This window comes from Culex quinquefasciatus, chromosome 2 (assembly GCF_015732765.1).
Source record: "Culex quinquefasciatus strain JHB chromosome 2, VPISU_Cqui_1.0_pri_paternal, whole genome shotgun sequence".
NCBI lineage: Eukaryota > Metazoa > Arthropoda > Insecta > Diptera > Culicidae > Culex > Culex quinquefasciatus.
This window is the reverse complement of record NC_051862.1, coordinates 168959641-168973033: the sequence shown is the minus strand read 5'-3', so window position 1 is coordinate 168973033 and position 13393 is coordinate 168959641. Positions and strand designations below refer to the sequence as shown.

General features: G+C 35.8%; 1 protein-coding gene across 2 annotated transcripts in view; it reads right to left on the bottom strand.

Moving 5' to 3' along the window:
- Positions 1-12971, bottom strand: part of LOC6031374 (nuclear receptor-binding protein homolog) — a 96882-nt gene extending 83911 nt beyond the window's left edge. For both annotated transcript variants that reach the window (XM_038251945.1, XM_038251947.1), the window contains exon 1: positions 12744-12971. The gene's annotated coding sequence lies outside the window, so the exon portion shown is untranslated. The remainder of the gene's footprint in view (positions 1-12743) is intronic.
- Positions 12972-13393: the final 422 nt, after the last annotated feature.

Genomic DNA, 13393 nt, shown 5'->3' with positions numbered 1-13393 from the left:
TTCAAACCCAGCACCATCAGTGAGGACTGGCGCCGTAGCCCGCTCGGCCATCAGACCGATGAAAAAGGATAATCGCATATATGAGCTTGACGTTTCGGTCAAGTAGGTTTCCCGTACATCAAATTTTATAAAATAATGCAAAATTCATTTTACAACACGGCCTTTTACAAGCAGCTTGATTACTCCTTTTTCTGCTTTGGACAGCATACTAAAATCTGCCTTACTACAACATTTAAAACGAAAGAACGGTTTTCTGCAATTTAAATTTATTGGGAAATGTAATGGTAGGATATTACGTCTTTTTCGATTTAATTTTACGTAAATTTATGTTTAATAAATAAAACTAGAACTAAAAGACGTATGTTTACAAATTTTTAGAGGTAATATAACACTTTTTGACATTTAATCTGTCAATATTTCCAGATGTAATATTAACATGATTTTTTTCAATGCTGTATGCTTTAGTTTTGTATTCTTTCAAGTAAAATTTTCAAAATTGAAATTCTTAGAAATTCGTTTGAACTGTTATTTCATTTACTTGCTTGCATGTTTTTGATGTAATATTAACATGATTTTTTTTAATGCTGTATGCTTTAATTTTGTATTCTTTCAAGTAAAATTTTCAAAATTAAAATTCTTAGAAATTCGTTTGAACTCCCTCTCCGATTTCAATGAAACTGTATAGACATACGTAAATATCAAAACAAGCCAAATTGAAATGCTTTCCAAGACAAACTTATGGGAAATTGGACAGACTTTCCGGTGAAAATATTTACGAGATTGAAAAATCAAGTCTGTCATATAAAAATAGCCAAAAACTACAAAAAACAACAAAAAAAACTATTTTTTCAACATTTTTATTTTAAAAAACGCTGTATCTTCACAAGGATTGGACATAGGACAGTGGTCAATACGGAGACTTCTATGTAAAATTGTCTGGAAAATCGATTCCCGTATTCAGTTTTTACAAATTTTTCTTCTAGACCACTTTTCAAAAAGAAAAACAGCTTTAGTAAATGATTTTTGTATTTTTTTTTTGAGAGAAATACCATCCTGCAGTTTTCGTCAAAAAAAAAAAAATAGGGGAAATCTACCCATTTTAATCCTAATAAGCGGTCGTGTTTGAATGATGCTGGATAATCTAGAGTCTCCCTTGAATTTTACTAAAACCAAGTACACCAACGAGTAGAGCAAGTTTTTGTGAACATTTCTGTTTATTTTCACTTTCACTAAAAGTTATTCTATTTCTTTACCAAGCATTTAACAAAAAAAAATCCCAAGGGTATTCTAATCGAGGCGAATGCATTGGGTCACGCCCATTTTTCTAATATCGGCTTAGTTTTTTTTTCTTCCAACACTTTGTCGAGTGTTGCCATTTTCGCTGACAGTTCAAACGAACACTCACGAAAAGTGGCATTTATAGGGAAAGTTTCCTGGCATCGCTGGCTGTGCTGCTGGTGTTGACGGCCAGCCTTTGTTCTTTTTTGCCTTCGTCTCTCGCTCGGTTTTCTTCAGCCTTCGGTTGGAATGCAAAGTGAAAATTGAAACGTCAAACGACTTGGCGCGTTTGTTTTTTTGATGGCGCTTGCTAATTTATTACATTTTTCGGGATTATTCTTCAAGTGAGTGCCTTAATAATGATCAAAAGAACAGGTCTATTCCCGTACTTGCAGAATTGCAGAATTTCTGCAGCTTCTGCAGAATTCTGCAGCCAGCATAAGTCACTTTTTTGCAGCACGTTCCCGTACTTTTCAGCTCGCTCTCTTCATCTCTCTCTTTTGCAGAAGTTCTGCAAGGAGAAGCCGCAAAACTTTGCCTGGGTAGCGCGTTCCGGTATACTTTTCTGCAATATTGTACACAGTTGAGTGGATTTACTCAAATTGGGTATTGAAGTTTTTTAAAATTATTTCAAAACAATTAAAAATGGATTGACAAAAATTGTAATTGAAAGAAGTTTACCTCTAGAACGGGGACTTATTTTATGCAAATCAACATTTTATCTAAAAATCAAGCATGTATCATTTATTAAACTAGAAATTTATAATGCTTAGGTAGACATTTTATATTAGAAACAACTCAAAACTTTACATTAGGTAAACAATTTAAGAACTGAGAATGGCAGGTACATTTAAAAAACATAATTAAAAAAAGAAAAAGGTGTAATATAGGAGGTATATTTATATAGACCATAAATACACGTTTTAATAGAAAAATGTTTGAAAGATAACATAAATAAATTATGATTGGATTTCACATCGAAGAACAACGGTGACGCAGCGAAATTGACAAATAAAAAAAATAATCACAAACTCTACAATTTTGAAACTCATAAATTTATAAATCTGAAAATTAAGAAATTCGTGATTAAAAATATAAAAAGAACTTTTTTCAAATTGAGGAACTTTAAAAAAATAAATCAAATATTAGAGAAATTAAAAAATGCAAATATTTATTTCAGAAAAAAAAAACAATAAATCAGAAATTCAAAGCTTGAAAATTCAAATAATTAAAAATTAAACATTGAAAATTTCAAAAAAATCTTAATTTTCAAAATTCGAAATAAAAAAATAAAGGTTTCTAACTTAAAAGTTCCTAAACTTAAAAATTCAAAAATATTTAAATTCCAAATAAATGAGTCAAAAGTTTGAATATTTCAAAGTTCAGAACACCAAAAATTCAAAAGTCACAGTTTAAAAAAAATTATAAAAAATAAAGAAACTAAAAAAAAAACAAAAATAAATAAAATTTTAAAATTCTGTACATAAAAAAATGAAAACTCAAATATTTAAAAAAAATAGAAACAATTCGTACTCTATTTTCCGAAGAACGCGAAGAACTCGTCAAAATGTTCAATCTCTAAATCCTCTAAACCTGATTTTCTAACGACTCCAAAAATGTACTTTTGTGATTCAAGATGGCGCATTTAAGAATTTCCGAATTTTAGAATTTAAACTTCCTAAAATTTAAGAATTCGACTAAATTAAATCACATTTTTTGGTTCAAATAAGAATACAAATTGGTAGCACCGTTAAAGGTACAATTTATTATTTGGCAATTAAATTTACCTATTATTTAAACACACATATTTAGTATATTCAAAAAGTTATCATTTGAATACTAAAAATTATCGCTATATTATTTACATTAATGAACACAAAAAAATCGTTCTCAATAAAACCAGACATAAAAAAAACTAACTTCCCAAAAAATCCATCAATTTAAAATATACAAACGTCTCTTCAAAAGACTAATTCAATTTAGTAATAATAAAACAAAAAAAAAAATATTACAACTAATAATAAAATGCTTGATTTCACCCAAATTGCAAACTTTATGTAAGCGTGTACTCAACATCCATCACACCAACTTGCAGTCACTTTTCAACAAGAAAGAGAAGAGAGAGCTTGCAGAAAAGTACGGGAACGGTTTTGCTGCAACTTCTGTCTCTCTCTTTGCAGAAGTTCTGCCTGGGAAAAAAGTTACTTATGTTGCAGAAAAGTACGGGAACGCTCTGCTGCCGATTTCGTGCAGAATTGCAGAATTCTGCAGTACGGGAATAGACCTAACATGTTGCCGGTAGTTGGAAGCAATTTCATATCTTAAGCGCCGTGGAAAAGTAAGCGAAAGTGAAAAGTTAATTTTGGCGATATTCATTAAGCGTTTGAGGGATTCTCGTGTGTGTCACTGTGTGTGCCAACAAAATGATGAGAAGTGGTCTCGCAAAATACAAATTATGATCAAAAGTGCATTAAATGTGATCTTTTTGGCCAGTAAGTGGCATACATTTGCGTGCTTACTCGAGGCGGTGCTGTTGCTGGTAAGTTTATAGCCCAAATAGTATTTTTGGAGCTTTAATCGAGCATCAAACTCTCCATATGACGAAGATAGGTTTTTGATTGGAAAGGGTAGATTTCCCCTATATATATAAAAATTGAAATTACAAGCCCAGGTTTGGATGAAACATGTGTTTCAAAATGCATTTTACACGCGTCCTGTTGCTTTCCAATCATTAGTTTCCAAAATATCGATGTATTGACGGAATTTTTTTTTGGCGATAAAAAACTATGTGCGGGACTGGTATTTTATGAAAATTTGAAATGTCTTCATAGGAGGAGTTCAAACATGCTAAATATGATTATAAATGCAGGAAAACGCATTTTAACTGGTTTTCGGTTGATTAAACTTTAATTTACATTAAAATTTTGAAGTTTTCCGAAAAAGCATAAACTTTAAAAAATATTTGCAACGGCCTTACATTTTATTTTTTTAACATGTTAAGGCCGTTGCAAATATTTTTCAAAGTTTATGTCGCCCCCGCCCCTTCAAAGTTGGCCTGAATAATCAGGGAACAAAAAAAAATATTTTTTCGAAAAACTTCAAAATTTTAGTGATATTTAAAGTTTAATCAACTGAAAACCAGTTAAACTGCATTTTCCCGCGTTTATAATCATATTCAGCATGTGTGAACTCCTATGAAAACATTTTAAATTTTCATTAAATACCAATGTACAGTTCCAACTCATTATTGGAAAGAAACTGTACGCCTGTAAAATGCATTTTAAAACACTTTTTTTTTATCCAAATGTTGAAACCTAGGCTTGTAATTTAAATTTTTATGTATTTTTTTTATTTTTTTTACTCCCCCCCCCCTTGATTTTGGTCAGAGCCGAGGGACATAAACTTCAAAAAATATTTGCAACGGCCTAAATGGAATAAAAGCAGAAAAATTTTCGCGTTACCAATATTATTTACCAGTGTTGCCAGTTTTTTTTTATCATTTGAAATATGAAAAACGTGATCAAACAAATAAAATAAAATAAAAAGCATTTGAGCAAAATTTCAACGTTTCAATGTGGGGAGCTCTAAAAAACTAACATTTATTGTTTTTTGACAAGTTAGTTTGGACTTAAGGGTAAAAAGTTACAGCAATTTTAAGGTGAAGAAAAATGCAAATTTAAAACTTGAATAGCAATGAATATCTAAAAAAAAAGCGCCAGGTTGCATTCAAAAAAGGAGATTTTCTTAAAACTCGAGATATCTTTAATTGAAAAGGGAAAACTGTATGGGATCACCAGAGCCAAATTAAAAAATATCCATTTCCAAATTTTTCTATTTCCAATTTGTCCGTCGAATCTGAATCTGACTTCAGAATTGGGTCAAATTTTCAAAATATTTATTTTTGGTCATATTTTAAGGTTTCTTTGTAAAATTATCACAGAATTATTAAAAAGATTGAACTAAAAAAAGCAAATTACGATCTAAACCCAAAGTCACGACTTCAATCAATGTTTTAAGGGCTTGCTCTCCCCCAAATTACCCGTGACAAGTTCTAGCACTTTACGACAAACGGAACCCCTTTGCCGAGGCAAGACACTGCTGACTGCCGGCTTCTTTCTGGTTGATGATTGCAATCTCCATTCGCATAAAAAAGAGTTCACAGAGTTGGATGTAGTTGTATAGTAAAACATTCTAATCTTGTCCGTGTGAGGGCTGGTTGGCTGTCCATCATCCACGCGAAGACCGCTCTTGTGGCCACTTGCTGCATCCTCCAACCACCCAAACTCGTCCTGCCTGCCCCGTTGAACAGGACAGGGGCAGAGCAGGTGCTGGGTCCACGCGAGACGCGACACAAAGTCGCGCAAAGAACAGGAATAGTGGCATTCCGTTTCGTTCCAACGCTGGGCCGAAAACGGGGGCTGGTTTTGTCCACACGGTTTCTTGCTTTCTCGCTTGAGCTGCCACGGCCCGGCAGACGACGACGACGACGACGACGGTGAAGATGAGTGCGCGGGTGAAAAAGGGGTGGCAAGAATGACGGCGGCGGCGGCGGTGGAGGAAGAATCGAACTCGTGCAAGGCTGGCTGTCGGTCGGACAGTGGTGCCAGAAAGGTTTGATTTTTAGCTTTTGAAGCGATTGAAAAACAATTGCTTAATTTTAATAGAACAAAAAATAGTCACAAATCGATACCTCAGTGTTTTCTTATGATAAGTGGATAGGAAACCCAGCAAGCCTAGAACAAGAGACACAGATGCATAGGAGTACAATGTTAGAATACGTTGGAATTTTATTATTATTTGGCGAACAAAGCTATCCGAGTGCAAACATACCATATCTGACTAACAAGACTTATCGGTATTCAAATATGAGTGACTATTGCCATACGGTGAGATAAAGGCAGATTAAATAGTAGAGATGCTTTAACTGCTAAGATACCAATTGGGTCCTTAAATTAAGCTTAAATTTTTAATATTATTGTTTACAACAATAATGCTCATTTGAAACAGCACAATGACATTTTAATATACCTAAATTCCGATCACCTTCTCTTTGACTGCATTCAAATGATTGCTGTCACTACGTAGCGTCAAACAAGCAAGAAAGAGAGCAAAAGATAGAGAAAGAGCATGTGCTTCATGCAGTGCGTCTGCTCGAGTGTTCAGCTCGGCATTTGTTCGTTTCAGCCTCGTCTCTTCGTGATAACGATCATGGCAGGCGCGCTCAGTCAGCGTTCAACGATCATGTCGATGATGAAAGTTAAATAAAAAGCTCTTTAAAATTTCAGACAATTACTAGGTCTATACCGTACCTGCAGAGTTCTGTAATTCTGCACAAAACCGGCAGCAGACCGTTCCCGTACTTGTCTGCAGGTAGTTTTTATTTTTTGCTTTTTTTTAAGAAACAGAACTTCTGCAAAAGAGAATTGAAGAAAAGTATCTCTGATTTTAGGACCCAAATTTAAAAACATGCAAGGTCAGAATCTCAGAAGTATTCGCTTTGGGGTGACTAATGTTTTTTTTTCTAATTTAAGAAATCGTCGCCGTCATGCTAATTTGTCGTACGTGCATTTTGGGCTAAATTGAGTTAAGAACGCCATTTTGTGCAGCTCAAAATGCCTCACCTTTTGACCTTCACAGATACCAAAAATTAGATTTCAATCCGGAGATATTCAACGAAATCCGAAAAAACTTCTTGAATTTTTGTCATATGAAAGTAGTTTTAATCTTGTCGTGCTATCTTGACACGAAAATTGACAACTGCGACAACTGGCCAGAGGGATTTCAGGTCAGAACGCGTTTGGCGCACGTACAAGTTAGACTACCGTAAACATTTCGATTATATTTCGGGACTTTATTGTCCAAATTCAAATACTCATAATTTTGCGAAAAATCAACCGATTTTGATTCTTAAAGAAGCATTTGAGCATTTCGGGCCAAACATTTCGATAGGGCGCAAAGTCAAAAAACATTTTTTAATTCCTGTTTGAAGAAGAAAATTGACTGATGGTATTTTTAACTGATCAAACACCCAAACGGTGGTCACATTTTTTGCTGCAAATCCGCATATAGGGGCGATATAGGGGAATGACAATTTTGTCAGTTACCGACAATTATAACCGATCAATTTCTTAATTGGTGATCCGACATGCTACCACCGCGCCACGAGAGACTGAGCACAAACATATTCTTCTTTCTAACCAGTTGCTCGAGGCCGGTTCAGCAGATATGAGTGCTGGTGAGGTCTGCAGATCGCTGACATGTCTACACAAGGGCAAAATTGATATACGAGCTTGCTGCAAAATCTGTTGTAAAAGGTAACATTTTTTGTAGCAAATCCACTATGACAGGTTTTGATACATTTTGTTCCTTGTCGTCCTTGTAATCAGTGAAGTTTTGTGATATATGTGAAATGATGCAGATCTGGTACGTATATCATAAAATGCCTAGATTTTTATTTTGTAATTTGTTGATTAAATTTTATTGGATACGACAACATGTTAATTTACACAGTTTATCAGGTCAAGGAAGAGCAAATTAAATTTTGTATTTCGACGAAGTTTTTCTACAAAAACTTTTCGTGAAAAGTAAACCAAACTTGGTTGCAAAGTAACTATATTCGTGCTTGCCATTTCACTAGGGCACATAATTGTTTTAACCATGAGTGTGTCCCTTTCACACCTAATGCAAACTGTCATTTGAGTGAAAGGGATACACTATTGTTTACAAAAGTTATGTGCCCTTTTGAAATATTAGCAAGATGAAAAGGTAAGTTTATAGCACAAAAAGTTTCTCAACTATGAAAAACTAAAGCAAAAGGACAGAGCACATCTCTGGAGTTTTTTTTTTGAATGGTCCAATAAACCAAATTTTAGGTTTTTGCTTTTTGGGTGTTTTTTTAATACCCCTGAATCAAGGCGGTTTCAAAAACACCCAAAAAGCAAAAACTGGAAATTTGGTTTATTGGACTTAAAAAAAACTCCAGATCTGAACCAATTCGTGTGATTTGGGGTAAACATCATGTAAGGGTGTTTTTTGCCTTCCTCGCCTCAATGAGGAAAGGCTATATAATCACTCGGAAAATGAACTTCTATATTCGACCTCGTAGAACCACCTTCACGAATACCTATCGACTCAGAATCAAATTCTGAACAAATGTCTGTGCGTGTGTCTGAATGTGAGTCCGTGCACCGAAAAATATGCACTCGATTATCTCCGGATTGGCTGAACTGAGTTGGACCGTTTTGGTTTTATTCGATCAGTCTTGGGGTTCCACAAGACCCTAGTTAATATTATGAAGTTTAGAAAAGTACTTCAAAAGTTATGCTAAAAAAACGATTTTAGCTAAACTTCGGATGATTGTAAAAAGGGTGGTTTTTGTAAGAATACCCCTCATGCTATATATTTTTAGAAAGGTATTTGAAAGACCTTTCCAACGCGTCCAACACATTGAAGATCTGACAACCCTATCAAAAGTTATGAGCACTTTAGTGTTATTTATACACTTTTTTGATGCCGGATTTCAAATATTTTGATGATAAAGTTGTCCGGATCTATCATGCGACCCATCGTTGGATAGGTAATCGAAAACCATTGCAACGAGCCCAAAAGATTGAAGATCTGACAACCCCATCATTAGTTATAAGTACTTTAGTGTTTTTAATACACTTTTTTGAGGTTGGATCACAGATATTTTGATAAAAATAAGTGTTATTTATACACTTTTTTGAGGCTGTGTAGTGTATTCACTTTATGCGAGGAAGGCACCAACCACGTAACGTTTTTTTTTAATTTTTCAATAGAAAATTGTTTGTAATCAATCTGCTTCTTGGAGGGCATGTAAGCAGAGTACTAATGAATGGAATAGTGGAACAATCTGGAATGTTTACATTTTGAGTTTGTGCCCCAATTAAACATTTAGTTCGATTTCGGGTCAAATGAAACTATAATGAAGCTCGAATTCGAAGAATCGGTCAACACAAGTCATCCAACAGTGTTACTTGTTCAAGGGAATCGTACTGCTATGCTACAATGATAGAAGTAGACATTTTTAAACAATTAGGTATTTATTCGTTTTCGTTTTCGTTTTACGGAGCAAGGTGGGGGACGCGGCCTCAAGTCAGTCCAAGTCCGGTTTCTTGTGGAAAATAGGGTAGTGGCCGAACTAGTATTGCATACCAAATGAACACCACCGGAAGATATAGAGGATCAGGAGGGGAAGGTGAAAGAAAATTAGTGTAGGTGTGAGTAGTAAGAACTTGGATGACTTAAGCAGTTACGTTAATCTAAGTTTAACACTGAATAAAAATCTGAAATTATGATTCAAGGTAAAAGGCCCGGAAGAAATTGAATTATAAGTTAATTAAATAAGAAAATGTAAATAATCGGAGATTTATACAAAGGACACCTATGATGTATTTCAAATTTAAAATTAAAAAAAAACAAACCGAATGATGAAAACTAACTTGTCTATGGAATATAAATCTTGATGCATTTTTTTCCGGGCCCCGTCCTGTCGCGTCTGTCAGTAGTCTTATCGTACATTACAACTAGAAGCAGATGTGCAAATGAAATAGTACACTTCGACCAGTTTAACCATTGATTAAAGTCCAATCTATTATTTACGGAAAACAAAAATTTATCAACAACCTAAACTAAACTTTCTGAAAGAAACTTGAATCTCAAACTCCCAAATGCCAAACATTCCTTTACCTTGTTTTTAACCCAATAAACATAACTGAACAGTTCATACTTTACAAGTTGAACACTCGTTGTTAAGACGACTATTTCCGTAGTAAAAGTTCAATAGGGCGAATCTGCATTTGTAAACAAGCAGTCTATCCCCCTCTTACTTGACGTGAACTGTCACTTGAGCGAAAGGGATAGACTGTCTGTCCACAAATGCAGACGCTTCCATTGAACTGTTATTACGGATTTCGTGCCTTCCATTTCATTAGGGCACAGAAGCTCTGCAAACAAGAGTGTATCCCTATCATACATTATGTAAACTGTCATTTGAGTGAGAGAGATGCATCCCTGTTCACAAAAACCATGTGTCCCTTTGAAATGTTAGGCTCCATTTGATCGTCAAAACTCCAGTAGATCCTAGATTCGCAACAATGGTCGATACAACCATAATCCGAAAACCGTTAGTTCAACAGATTAACGAATTTTGTCCGATATCATTTCATTACTGATTGATCGAGACTCTATGGATTTTTTTGACTATTCCGAATGGTTAGCATACCACATAAATTGAAATCAGAGATTCTGAAAGCATTACTTAACTCACTTACACACAGATGGAGTCTGGAACTATTAAACAACCTAAAGTTACAAAAAAATACTAACTATTCTGAGTGCCTTGCAACAAAACTAATTTATCAAAATACCAAATCCTAACCTAACACCCACTTTGAAAAAAAAAACGAAAAAAATCACAAGGCCTAGAAGAGGCCTCTCTTACTGTTTTGTGTAAGCGTTGCTGTGCTTTATGAATTTCTACCTAAGCTAACGACGTATCAAAAAGATTAAAACCTGTTCAAAACAGATTTTACAAACAAGAATATTGAGATGCAAATAAAAAAAATCAATATCTTGCAATTTTACATAGTACAATAGTTGTGATTTCTATCAACACAAGTATATAAAAATAAAATAAATGTGTGATATATATCAACATCGGAAACCATCTTTGCAAATAGCCCTGAAACGACGGCAACGTGTGGCTCCATCTCCAGGGATTTTTAAACAATTAGGTATTTATCGATCAATTTGATTTGTTCTAAGAACGTGATTTTTCAGCAGAGCTTTGCAAGTGTGTCCTCTACACAATCCACGAAACAGATTTTGAAGAGAATCCATTTATCAAAAAATATGTTTTGGGTTTTAGTTATCAGGAAAGATTTTTAATGAGAAAATGTAAATTTTGAAAAACTTTAGAAAGGATTAAGAAGAGTCCATTCCTACCTCAGGACGAATAAAATTGATTAAATAGTTCTTTTTGCCTGTCTTACAAAAAAGAGGTATACGGAATTTAAAAAAAAATGTTTTTAACCAATTTAAAAATGTTGGAATATAACAACTTTTGAAAATCCTATTTTTTGACGTTGAATAACGTATTATTTGAAGATAGCTTCATTCGGAAAAATCGACATAACACTATTTTTGCACCAATCGATTTGAAATTCAACGCAAAGTGGGTACTTTCCTAACACCGACGGGAAGATCCAGTACAAAGAATGCATAAAATTGGCCATCGAAAAGCGCTTCCCTAACACGGATGTGAACTTCAAGTACCTAAAATGCATGCATTTTTAAGCGTTTACCAAACCAATTATTGACATTGTAGTACATCACGATAAACTTCAATAACATGAATTATTCGTTATTCAACGCTATTCCGGTTATGTCACGGCATAATTCCTTTGATTTTTTTTAAACCATGAATGCCAAAATACATTGTGGGTTATTTGCAACAGTCTTGTAACCCAACAGGAAACTTTACCGACTGTATAAATAAGTTGAACAACCGATGTATTGCGGTTTTAACTTCACAAACCACAATTCTCATGTTAACATCCACGTAGTTATTTCTCGAACCAAACTTTCCAAAGCAAGTGCTGCCCCACAACTACACCGTGAACCTCCCCAGAACCATTGCGAAAGCAAGTTCCCGGAATCCTCCGGAGTACATTCCATCACGACGACGACAACAATCCTTCCAACACTTCTGGCAGCACTGGCCGGTCCGTCCACCTAAACAGGGAGTGATTCTGGCCTGTATTTTTTTTCCTTCTCCTCTTGCCGTGCTTCCTTCTGCTTTCAATCGTTCTCTCCCGCTCTTACCAACACCGTGGCCGTCGTCGTCGACCGTCTTCCGTCGACCTCCCTCGCGACCTCCGTCCCAGACCATCTTTTTCTCTGTCTCGCCCCAAGAGGCAAGAGGAGAGAGCGCGCGGGGTGCGTGTCTGGCGGCCGGGGACACGGGATTTTCCTTCGGGGAATCGATGTCTGGGGCACGGAATTTCGGATTGCGGGCAACTTCCGGGCGTTTGATTCTGGTTGAGTCGCTATCAGCGGTATGAAACGAGTTGATTTCTTCCACGAATCACTTTTTAGGAGAAATTTTCCGCATATTTTCCCCCTGACACACGGTCCAAAGGCTGGTTCTTTCTCTTTCCCCCACGCACGCACACGTCTCGGATAGCAGTCGGATACCAAACAAGCAAAAAACCTAAAAAAATCTTCAATTTTCCAACTCTAGGAAGCGTTTTCTTCCTGGTCCACATTTGCTTCTGGGATAAAATCTTCTTCTCCAACCCGAAGCACACAATCTTCCTGCTCTTCCGCAGTATTTAGAGCATCACTTGTCCACCGTGTTCCCCCCGTCCGCACTCGGTGAAACCAGCAATCCTCGCCGGGAAAAAATCCTCCTCCTCCTCCTGCTGCTCGAAACTCTTACTAACCAAGCTGCACCGTTCGGTTCAAACCCACGGTGTGATCCGGAACACAACACGACTCCGCTCAACTCAAAACTCCCGGACGAGACGTCGACGACGTTTGCAAGACTGCGGTGGAAAAAAGATTGGCCTTTTTTTTTCCTCCTGCTCGATCTCGATTTTCTTCCCGACGAATGAACGAACGAACGAACCGATGAATGTCTGATACTGAACTGAATTTGACAACTCAAGCAGCGCAAGGAAGGCGTGTTTGAGCGGAGCTGTCAAGTGGTGTGCACGCTCGCGGCAAGTTGGGTGAGTTTTGAGTTGGAAGCAGCCAGTGACAGATGTGCAGAAAAATCTGTGTTTTACAGATTTTTCGATCCCGAAAATCGCGAAAATCACAAATATTTGCATGAACAGAATGTTCAAAATAGATTGTATTTAAAAATTTCAACTAACTGAATTAAGCTTTGATATGATTCGAAAGCTTAAATCTGCAGTTAAAAATTCGAAAGTTTTCTTTAATGAAACCGAATACGACATGCTACAGACCAAATACAGATTTATTTTTAGAGCTTTACAGAATTCCCGTTGAATAATCTGGCACCGTTGATTTGTGACGATGGCATCGTGTGTGACGCTTATTAAGCTCCAGGAACGTCACGGAATGGCGT